Source organism: Polyodon spathula, chromosome 18 (assembly GCF_017654505.1).
Source record: "Polyodon spathula isolate WHYD16114869_AA chromosome 18, ASM1765450v1, whole genome shotgun sequence".
Classification (NCBI taxonomy): Eukaryota; Metazoa; Chordata; class Actinopteri; order Acipenseriformes; family Polyodontidae; genus Polyodon; species Polyodon spathula.
Window position 1 is genome coordinate 4,490,842 of NC_054551.1, and position 11,301 is coordinate 4,502,142.

Consider the following 11,301-nt stretch of genomic DNA (forward strand, 5'->3'; position numbering starts at 1 on the left):
TAAACAAAATCAAACATGTTAATCAGATGTTTATAATATATATATATATATATATATATATATATATATATATATATATATATATATATATATATATATATATATACATACACACACACACATACAGTGTAGCTTTAGGTGTTCCTCATAGTAGACTGTACCTAATAAATGTAATAGAGAATATGTTGCACTTGAGCAGTTCAATCATATTCAGTTTAAAAGGAAGAAATATTACTATTGGATAACTGCAATACAGAACAATACAGCAGGAACTGTTCATTGAAAACAGCTTGACTGCACTAAAATTGTGACATTTCTGTAAATAGCTGGGCTAGATCACAGGGCCAGATTGAATATTGAATAAGAACAGAGAAGTGGACACCGGACCAGGATCTCATTTTCTAAAAGGTGACAGGATTCTAATTATAATCTTACATTATTAACTATGTCAGCTACACATTTGGCGTGGAAGGGTGGGGTCTAAGGACAGGTGGACAAGGGTATCCTGCAAGAGAATAGACGAACGATTCAAGAGTGTCTCTCTTGCTCCATGTCTGATGCTACCTGCAGTGCATCTCATTGTCATTTTTCACTGATGAAAACTTTTTTGAAGCTCAGCTGTTTTCTGTGTGACTCTGTCAATAATTCTGGTTTGTGTGCTTACCCTGGGCTTTATTTTTTCTGAGCAAAATGTATCTGACATCATGAAATGCTGTACTTGAGGCATGCTATGAAAGCCTTTAAATGGGTTTTGATGGCAAGAAAACTGAATGCATTTAAACGTGGTTCTGGAATGAATATGAATATGACCTCTTGTACAGGCATTTCCAGTGAAATCCAGCATCAGAATGCCAAACTAAATCTAATATTAAAATATATATTTGTTTATCTTTAGCTGACTTTTAGTAGATTTTAAGCAATGTGAGGTTTGGTAGCAACTCTCATTAAAAAGCTTACTCTAGGTTCTGAAGATTTCGAATTTCTAGTTTTACAGTAATGTAGTTATATTACAATCTTAAGCCCTGGCTCAGTGTACGCTAATCTGCTATAAATATATTCCACATACAGTTTAAATATTTGCAATGCTGTAAATTAACCTGAAATAAGTGCTGCGTAACGTTAATTAAAATGTACAGAAAAGCGAAACATGTTGTTAATGTGAGGTTTGCATTCGCTAGCACAGTAACTACCGCCTTGCTTCCTCGAGGCGATACCTGTTCAGCAAGAGACAGATCCACAGCGACTTCCTCAGCTAAATTAGTTTAATCACGTCTGTCATTTGTCATCTCTTCTGGAATCCCCATTTGGAAGTCATTTAAAGCAGATTAGAGGAAATCTTATCTCCCATTCACCACTGTCCTAATGTTGATTAAGTATCAGGCACCATCCCAGCACATTTTCATGTCTGCTAATTCAATAAAGATTGTGTTGATAACTAATAACTGGTCAGGATCTTACTACAATATGACTACATTTGAGAGATTTTGACACATTTTGCAGACTGTTGTACATCATGTGCCAGTTGCTAACCAATGCTGCTGTAAAGAGTCTGTCCTAAGCAGATTTGTGAATGGGTACTAAAGGCATGTGCTTTTCTTCTGTGGTCTTGCATGAGGAAATATAGATTTTTGTTCATACATATGAAGAAATTATACCAAAACGTTGGAAAGCGGACTCTTCTCAGCAAAAATGTTTATATATATATATATATATATATATATATATATATATATATATATGTATTGTATAAGAGCAATATAGACACATTATCTTAAAATACATGAGCAACACTGGCCTATCAGGAGGTCTTTGCACAAGAGGCCTGTATACATCATTCAGGGCTCGTCACACCAAAGCTTTAACAGAGCACTAACTAAGCATGACTGGAACTCATTACAACTGTCTGCCACATAATCTACTGTGTGTCTTGAAGACGCTAATGACACTGTAGTACTGCAACTAATTTAGCACAGGAAAATCACACTAAACATTAAAACTATCAATTTCAGTAACTTTTTAAAAAGATTTAGGTCTAGATCTTTGATTAAGCACAGCACAGTTTCTAAAAAGTTGATGATTTCAAGTTACTTTTAAAAGCGTATAGCTAACTTGAAATCTGCAACTGTTTAAGAGCTGAAAACAATTAGAAAGGTCTAACTAAGCAAATTATCAGTTCAATTAGGGGTTTAGTTAAGTAAGTGAGAGCTCAGTTGGAACATAAAAACCAGAAGACACTGGGGCCCCGAGGCTAGGTTTGTCAAGCCTTGTATTAGACAAAAGTGTCAATCTAACAGAAACTAACGGTAAAGACATTAATACAGCCGAAGAGACCTGCAACTGAGTGACTATTGTAATTGGTGAAGCAATGGAAGATAGCACCCTCACAGACTGTAACACTCTGCTACAAACACATTTCACTTTCACGCACATTAAATATTCAGTTTTACTAACACCTAAAATCACAATGCTTCATTTCAAACCAGTTTATTTAAAACAGCAGCATTTCATGAGTTCATAATAAATCGGTCATTCAACTACATTATCGTAATGCCTGTAACACGAGCCTGGTTATCACAAAATCTGTAAACAAATGGACTGCAGTGTTACATACCCTTGTGGTATACTCAGACTCCACTTTATTAAAGCTTGCTAATCATACACAGGTTCTACCAAAAGGAAATACAATGCACGTGTTTATTAAGTGCAGAATTTTTATTAAAATATAAATTTAATTGAAGTAACAAAACAATTAGTCTAAGTTCTATTGCTATATTGCAATTTGTTAAAATGATATTCTCAGCCAGCTATTATTGGATACTGGAATTAGCTACCACAACATGCCTTAAAATATAAAACATTTTAATTGCAATGCCATTCAGTCGCTTCTGACTCCTTTGTGATGATAATAAAGTACTGCACTCTGTTAAGCAAGCAGCCATGCAACTGTACAGCACTTGGATAGCTGAACGAAAGAGACAGGTGCATTTTACAGTGATGCTATTTCCAGCACATTCCACTTAAAATGCAGCTTGCCGTTGATTAACTTTAATGACAAACTAAAGTTAAGCAACATTTATATATATATATATATATATATATATATATATATATATATATATATATATATATATATATATATATAAACAGTAATAAAAACAATAGACATGTACAAATTATAATAAATATGCAGTGAAACGTACATTTGCATGCACATATCTGAATGGCCATTTTTTAACACTAAAACGCAGCAGAAAAATGCTGCCAAATTATAGACTACTTAACTCAATGATCTTTTCTCTATTTTATTTAGTTATATTTCTATATTATATATATATATATATATATATATATATATATATATATATATATATATATATATATATTAATGCATGCATTTATGCACTTAAACATTTTAATCCACACATTCTACAGCAAGTAAACAGTTAATATGATAAGCAACTTTTTTCTTCAGAGTAATAATGTTTGTCAGCCACTTACCAGCTAGTCTCACGGGAAATGCATTACATACAGATTTCTTCCAGTATGCAAGCTAAGTGAAGGTACACGTGCAATAGGAAATAGCTCTGTTGCAGACTAAAATGAACATACTTTTATGTCATGCTTCTAGTACTGTATGGCCATTGCATCCGAATCCTTCAGCTTAACAACATGAAATTTGGAGCATGGTGGCCCATGCCAGGCGGGACACACATTAGCATGTTGGCAATTTGCTCTAGTAGGCAGGAACACTCAGCTAATGAAAACCATTCCTCTGCTTTGTTAACTCCTCCTGCAGTGAGGATACTGACCTTTACTTGGCTCGCTTCCAAAGTCAAGAGCAGTGCACCCAGTAGAGATGAGAACCTGCGCTGCAGAGAAAACACCAGCAAAAGCAGAAGCAGTTGTCGAATTCAAAATTTAAACAGCAGGACAAAAAAACCCCAAAATTTAACGCTAAGACAAAATGGAGGCGGCAGCAGCAGCTACAGTAAGACAGCATGAATGAGACAGCAAAGAGGAGCCTTGGACGAAAGAAACACGTTTGCAGAGAGGCTGGTGGCATCCAACAAGCCGGCTTTCTCCCACGCTGGCTTCTGCAGCTCAGAGGACTTTCCATCTAAGCTGGCCTTACCCATTGCATCAGCCAGCAGCCGCCTCTCCAATACAACCTCAGTGCCCTAATTAACATCAACAACACAGCCTCAGCAACAGCAGCCACCATTTTCACTCTGTCATTTCTGCAGAGTTCTACTTTTCTTTTTCGTGTGGCTGTTTGAATCCAGCTTTTTTTTTCCTTCTTTCTCCCACCCGTGCAAGACCACAGGAGACGACATTTTGATGTGTAGCATCTTTAGTGGTAGATTACCCAGTCTTTCCTTAGTGCATTTTGGGTTAAATAAGTAAGGTTAATTTGATTTGATGCACCACTTCATTATCATAAATAGCTCACAGTGTGTCAGTCCTCTGTAATTACACTTTCCTTCAGCCAGCATCTTGTTCATTTCCCGTTATTGGTGGTGCTTGCCTATGATCGCGCGGCTTGGCATTTATGCACAAAATATCCTGAACAGTATTTAGGTCTCATTTATTCTGGAGCAGTTGGTAATATTAATTTACAATAAATATAAGGCAGGTCTTATTGTTCACGTTTTTCAAGGGCATGGATATCAACAATTTGTGCTCAGATTCATCATACATTAGATTATTAGCTCATGAAACCGTTTATACTGTAATAATACAGTACTCAAACATGCTTGCAGTAGCACATACTGCATGAAAAAACATATTGTACTGTACCCATTTGTTATTTACATTTACATAAATTATATATATATATATATATATATGTATATATAGGTTTTAACAAATGGTATTTGTTTATTTATGTATAAATGTACTAACCCCAATGAGTTGTTTCCAATATTCTTTCCCTACTAAAAACAAATAATGTACATTCATAAAAAAGCATACTCTATTCCCTTTACACAAGCTAGTTGCAGCATTTTTTTTCTTTAAACAGAAAATAGTAAAACAGGTTTAGCCAACACAATTTTTTACCCAAAACCCCCCCCCCAAAATATTTACAAAATTAACTAATTATTTCCATGCATGATATCCCACAAATGTCATTTTTTTTATTCGTGAATTCATGTATTTAGTACAACATGAAAAAAACAACACTAGCATCAGTTTTGCACTTCCCTAAACGAAACTCAGTAATTACAACCAGTAATGCGCCCATAAGGGGCCATCTGCAAACCTGTAATCTAATACACTGCCAGACTGCAGGTTACCTTTAATGGCATAAAACAGGAAACAAAAATAAAAAGATGACACCCAATTACAGAAAAACAAATCTGACCATCTGTCTTTCCATGTACAGTGGTAAATAGGTTTCTCCCTTTTCCAGAAAGCATTGTTTGTTTGTTAGTTTTGGCTGCTCCTGTATATGCATCACATTGAGTCCCTGTCTGGTTACTGTAGGAGGGTGGGAGGTAAAACGTTATGCTTTATGAAATGACTGCTATTTTATTCATTTCATTACAGTAATACAGTTGCATTAGCATAGAGCAGCTGCAGCCACTTTTTATTTTTTACGCTTTCGATTTTATTTAATATTTTAGCCCTTCCTGACCCGCAGCAATATCTAATATTAAACCTGTTATATCTGCAAACTAAACCTGGTGCTACCTTTTCTTTAATGAAGCGATAAGCTGGTTTTAATTCTTCGGGAGTGGGCAAAAGAAAATGAAAATGCCTCTTGCTGCTACCTGCAGAGTTTATTCAGTGTGGCTCCCGGGCTTGCCAGGAGTATTACATTTTGTCAGCTATACTCAAATACTCAGCTGTAAGTTCCAGGTTGGTTCGTAAGCCACTTCGGGCTGGTGGGCAGAATCGCTTACAAATGTTAACCTGATTCAGTTTGTGTTATTGAATATATAAAAGATAATATAAAAGAAAATAAATCTACCAGCTATGTATTAGTATTGCAATTTACAGGTTGTTTTTTTTAAATAACTGTTGTACATACAACAGTAGATAGTTCTCTTGTATTCGTTTATTAAACATATTTAAATTAGGGTGGCTTGGTCTCTCTCCTATTCAACGAATATTGACACAAATACCTAATGTGGTTGTCCAATGAAGACAATTTAGACCAGAATGCACTCTAGTCCGTCCGATATAGAAATACAATTTATAAAACTTTCTGTGCAGCTTTGAAAAAATGAGGAGTGTTTCTTCTGTTCCTGCTCTTGTAAAAACAGATAATTAATTAAAACAAAGAAATAAAAAAAGGGGAAATGTTAAATGAAAAAGGACAGGAGACAGACATGTAGCCTCTGCTAGTACTGTAGCTTTGTTTGTATTGGAAGCTGTTGGGTGATTCATGACCTTGAAGGGATTTATGAGATAGTGACCTTCCGATTGCATATTCAGGGTTATCGCTGCAAGCACTATAGGAACAAAAACACGGACCTTCCACCTAAGTACACCGATACATAGATAGCACAGCATTGTCCTTTATGGAGAATTTGACCCCATACAATACATGGGCCAGATCAATAGTTTCAGCTTCTTTTAGATATTCATGGCTTATAATCAAAAACACAATGACCATTGCATATTGACCCAGACGCGGTCACCTAATGATCTAATAAATAGCAGTGGGTCTCTAATATAATTGTATCTAGTGATGTTAATTAGAGAGTAAATAAATCACCCCTTTGGGAACAAAACAGATGGAATAAAAGTCACAGGTATTTAGATCTGTTGTTATGCAAATCATTCAAATAGACCCCGGGGAATTATTCTGGTCTTTCAGATCTCAGGGAAGAGAGCTGACCTAGACACTGGTCTATGAGATGCAGACTGCAGTGCAGAAAGTCAGTCTGTCAGGGGTAGGCTGATCCTCTTTGATTACAAAAAGCTTTGGGAACAGAATCTTTTTTTTCAGTTTTGTACACCCTGCTGTGGAGAAGATGGGCACCATCAGGAGCATAAGCCCATTGAGATTCATTGAGCTACCTAGCCCTTACGCTGGATACCGTTACAAAGAGAGATTGACTGAAACAAATCCGATTTTTAAGCTTTATTCTTCTGTGAAAAATCTTTTTTTTTTTTTTTTTCTCAAAGGAAACACAACGTCAAGAGCCTTGTAATTAGCATTCCAAGAATGAGGAGGACCACTGTGTATTTAACACCTTTCTGGACATTGTTGGCTATTGGATTCCTTCGGTATCTCTACCAATTGCCATAAAGTGTTTGTAAACAAGTGTTTAATAGAGAAGCACACTATGACCTCTCTCATTACAGGTCAAGAATGTTCTTTGAAAACATGTTTTAACCTTTATATTTCTGTATTCACCCCATTTCACAGTAACTGAGAGCCAGTCTGCATCACAGCATATCTTTTTAAAACCTTCACGCCATTTATATATATTTTTACATTTCCAAATGTTATTAAATATATATATTGTGGAGTTCACAGCTGATTGCACTCCCCCAGAGCACAAATCTTCCATCACATTTACCAATACTGTCTGCAAAGACTCAAGACTTTCATTATAAACCCCTCCTTCTCCATTTGTAAAAAAGCACATACATTATTAAATAAAAGAAGGGATGATGGAGTAAATAAATTAATATCTGTCTGTCTCAAGGTTGCTCTTGAACATAAGGAAAGTAGTGAAAATTATGATTTCTTGCACACCATTCAGAAAAATTAAATTCAAATAATAAAGCACATCTTTATTAAATGATTATCCCATGTGCTTTTTTATGTGATTCATGCTTTGATTAATAAACGGATGAATAATGACAGGATAGCTTTAATTTTGTGCTCTGGAGTGACAGGAAATATTCAGGTGCTAGTAAGGTTTTGACTTGTGGTGTCCATACGAAGCATGAAGAATCCCCTGGCTAGACCGATCCGAACATGAATGACCGAACAGGACTCTTTCAAATGATGATTTAAATAAAAACACAGCACCCCCACAGACATCCTCCAGACCCAGTGGCTGCTAGACAGGGTGCTGCTAGGGGGAACAGTACCTGTTAAGGGGTTTAAGAGAGGTCAGAGGCAAGCCTCAACACTGTTTTCATACGCACACATGCTATTTATAATTGCCAACTTAATTATGAATTATTAACACTTTGAATTGATTTCCAGATCTCTGAGCGGCAAGCAAAAAAAAATGAAGGAAAAATCCATCTTTCACTGAAGGCAAGTGAAGCATTCCCTACCGCTGATGTATTTGTGGTTGCAGTATCAAAGGTGAAGTATAATCATAAATACAATCATATATTGTTTAACATAAGCTACCTTTCTGTTTTATTCCTAGATCGGCCTTTGATTGCTATCACACGCTAGGGTATCTCACATTTGAAAAAATACATTTCAGCCAGCAGTATCCTTCTTAATGTATTTATTACTAGTCCCCAGGGGTTTATTGTCGAACGTGCTGGCACTGTTAAGTAGAAGTCATTAAATACTACAGCTTGTCTAATGTCGTCAGACACAAGGAACTTGTCAATTATCAACAGAATTTGAGATATTGGAAGATGACATTTTATGGGCTGAAATAAATATGTATCCCACTACAATCCTTCAACATGTTCAGACGTACAAAAAACCCAGCTGGAATTTCTTTTATATTCATTCAGTGCATACACTCACAGTATACAATTCGATGGCTCCTGGATTTATGGTGCTCTCTCAGAAAAGGGTAGAGAGACTGAAATCGGTTCATTTGGAGATTCTCAAATGATCCTTGTTTGCAGCTGAGACAGGCACTCTACTCAAACACCGAATGGCAACTGTATGCCTGCTTTGTTTACTATTTTCATTGTGTGTAGCTTAAGCTTTCCATCAAAATTAAATAATAAGCTATTGTTCCTGACCCACACTTAACAGGTGTAGAAAGGAAATTTGCGTAGAAAAAAATATTTATATACCATTTCTCGGCATGAAAAAAAAACAATCCTGTACCCCTGTCCTTGACCTCAGCCTACTAACTAAACTACAAAATCTTTTTACAGTTTTGAGAAATAAATCAGGGATCCTGCACACACCTTGGGATTACAAATTATTTTTGTTATTTGCGGATGTAATCAATTTGTATCTGGCAACTGAGAGCATTAATCATTATGCAGAATTAATTATTCTATTTAGTTTAAAAACGAAGGGTGGTTGGCTAAAATACAGGAGCACAAGATTAAACAATTTCCCCTGTAGCCTGCTGGCATGTTGCCAATTCGCTATAGTCTCATGTTAAAGATCCTTTTTTTTGAGGGCAAGGGAACAAAAGATTAGCATTCACATCAATATTCAAGTTGCTTCCTTTCTTGAACATTTTAATTGCATTGCAATTTTAATTTAATTAACAAGGTCTGTAAAGGGTTTAACTTTGTCTTTTTATTAAAATTATTTCCAGTTACCACATTTGTAGCTTTCTTAATTATAGAGCAGCACTTAAAAAGATTATCTAAAAATACAGTGTGCTTGCCTCTCTTGCGTTATCAGATATTGCTTGTCATGTAATTAAATTACTCACGTTTGCCAGGGAACAGTGTTTACAAATAACATGACATCAATATTGTATTTATTAAAAAAAAAAAAAAAAAAAAGAAGCAATTTCTCAAAATAAAAAGGTAGGCATGTTTCATCATGTGTAATTAACATTGCATGTCCACGCTGGCATTTTACTTGAAGACATTGCGAGGGAAATGTATGATAAATTGTCAGAAACTTTCCTTGGAAAATGAAAAATCATCAAGCCTAGAAAATAAATGGAGTGTTGCAGCCATCAGCATCCATTCCCTTTTCTACAGAAAGTGACACAATGTAATATTTTAGAGACACGTTTATATTTCTGTCACTGGAGAGGAAAGAATCCCTCATCTGGCTAACAATACCATTGGTCCGTGGTTTTCAACCTTTTTTTTTTTTTTTAAGTACCCCTTTAAAATGCTCATTCTATTGAATATTACTGTCGTTACAATAAAGGCTATACTAATCTATGAGCTGCTAAACATAAATGCACATTGGTTTGGAGATAATATATAATACTGTTTAATCAATTCATTATTTACCCTTAGAAGTACCCCCAGGGGTACACGTACCCTCGGTTGAAAACCTCTGCCCTAGGTGATGCCCTCAGGATACAAATTTTCCACCTAGCCGATGTCTTGATTATCTGTCTTTTTCCTTTCTTAAATATAATAGACATATGGTTATGTTAATATGGAATCTGTATTCTATTTACACAGTAGTTAATACATAAATATATATTTGTAGTTGTTAAAAAATATTTCATGTAATCCGAATGTAAACCCCCTCCCTTCCACCCAGTGTTATATACCAATATGTCCTACACCTTTGACACTAAACGTACCTGTCATACAAACAACGTCACAGGCGGTTCCAGGAGCAAGCATGCCAAGTTTACTTCGGTTCTACCTTCTACACTCAATGGACATCACTGCTGGGCTTTTTTGTAAAACAGCAGCAGTTCAGAAAACCAATTCAGAAAACATATAGGTGGCTGACACAAGACCAGTGCTGCTGTGCCCCAAAAGCCTGCTGTATAAACAAGATTTGTACAAAACCTACACACTTAAAGTGTCAGGTTTGTATTACGGCATCTGTAAGCCTGCAGACACAGGAGAGGTGAGTCATGCTGCTTAATTGCAAATGTACAGGATAGCCAACCGTTCCACCACACCCCCATCCTGTAGTTTTGGCAGAAAAAAAAAAGTCCATTTGTTGACTCTCTCATTAATAGCTGCTCGTTTGTTAATCTGACTTGACAAATTACTTTCTAATTCCATGAGAAAGTCTCAGCTTTGTTCTTGCGTGTGTGCGTGTGAGCGCCTGCCGTGACCACTTTCACACTGTGCCAAACCCATTGTAGTGTGAGCGTGATCTGGGATCTCATCACACCTGTGTGTGACACTGTATCAGTAGGGCATACAATACCATAGCCTTCGCTGTGACTGTTTGCTGAGGTGCCATACTGGAGGGACTGTCATTTTTTCCTTTCAAAGTCAGCACAGTAATTGGCCCCTTTTGCTCCTGTTAAGTAGTTAAAATGATACCACAACTGAAGCTATTGTTCCACCAGGTTTGATGAAAGCAACCTAATTTTCATGAACAAAAAGAAAGTACGGCATAAGACAGTCATGAAAGAAACACTAATACTACAAAAGAAAGTGTATTAGACCTGGCCCGTCAGGGGTTTGTTAATGTATAACATTTATTCGAGTTTTTAAATCTATTTAAATCTCCTATCCATTTTAAAG

At 36.0% G+C, this 11,301-nt stretch overlaps 1 protein-coding gene across 4 annotated transcripts in view; it reads right to left on the bottom strand.

Annotated features, from left to right (window-relative positions):
- Positions 1-11,301, bottom strand: part of LOC121331040 (trinucleotide repeat-containing gene 6A protein-like) — a 106,116-nt gene that overhangs the window by 74,112 nt on the left and 20,703 nt on the right. Inside the window, exon 1 of one of the 4 annotated variants that reach the window (XM_041278155.1) lies at positions 3,499-3,582. The exons of the other annotated variants lie outside the window; for them this stretch is intronic. The gene's annotated coding sequence lies outside the window, so the exon portion shown is untranslated. Of the gene's footprint in view, positions 1-3,498; positions 3,583-11,301 lie in introns of those variants that run through there. 4 annotated transcript variants of the gene reach the window in all.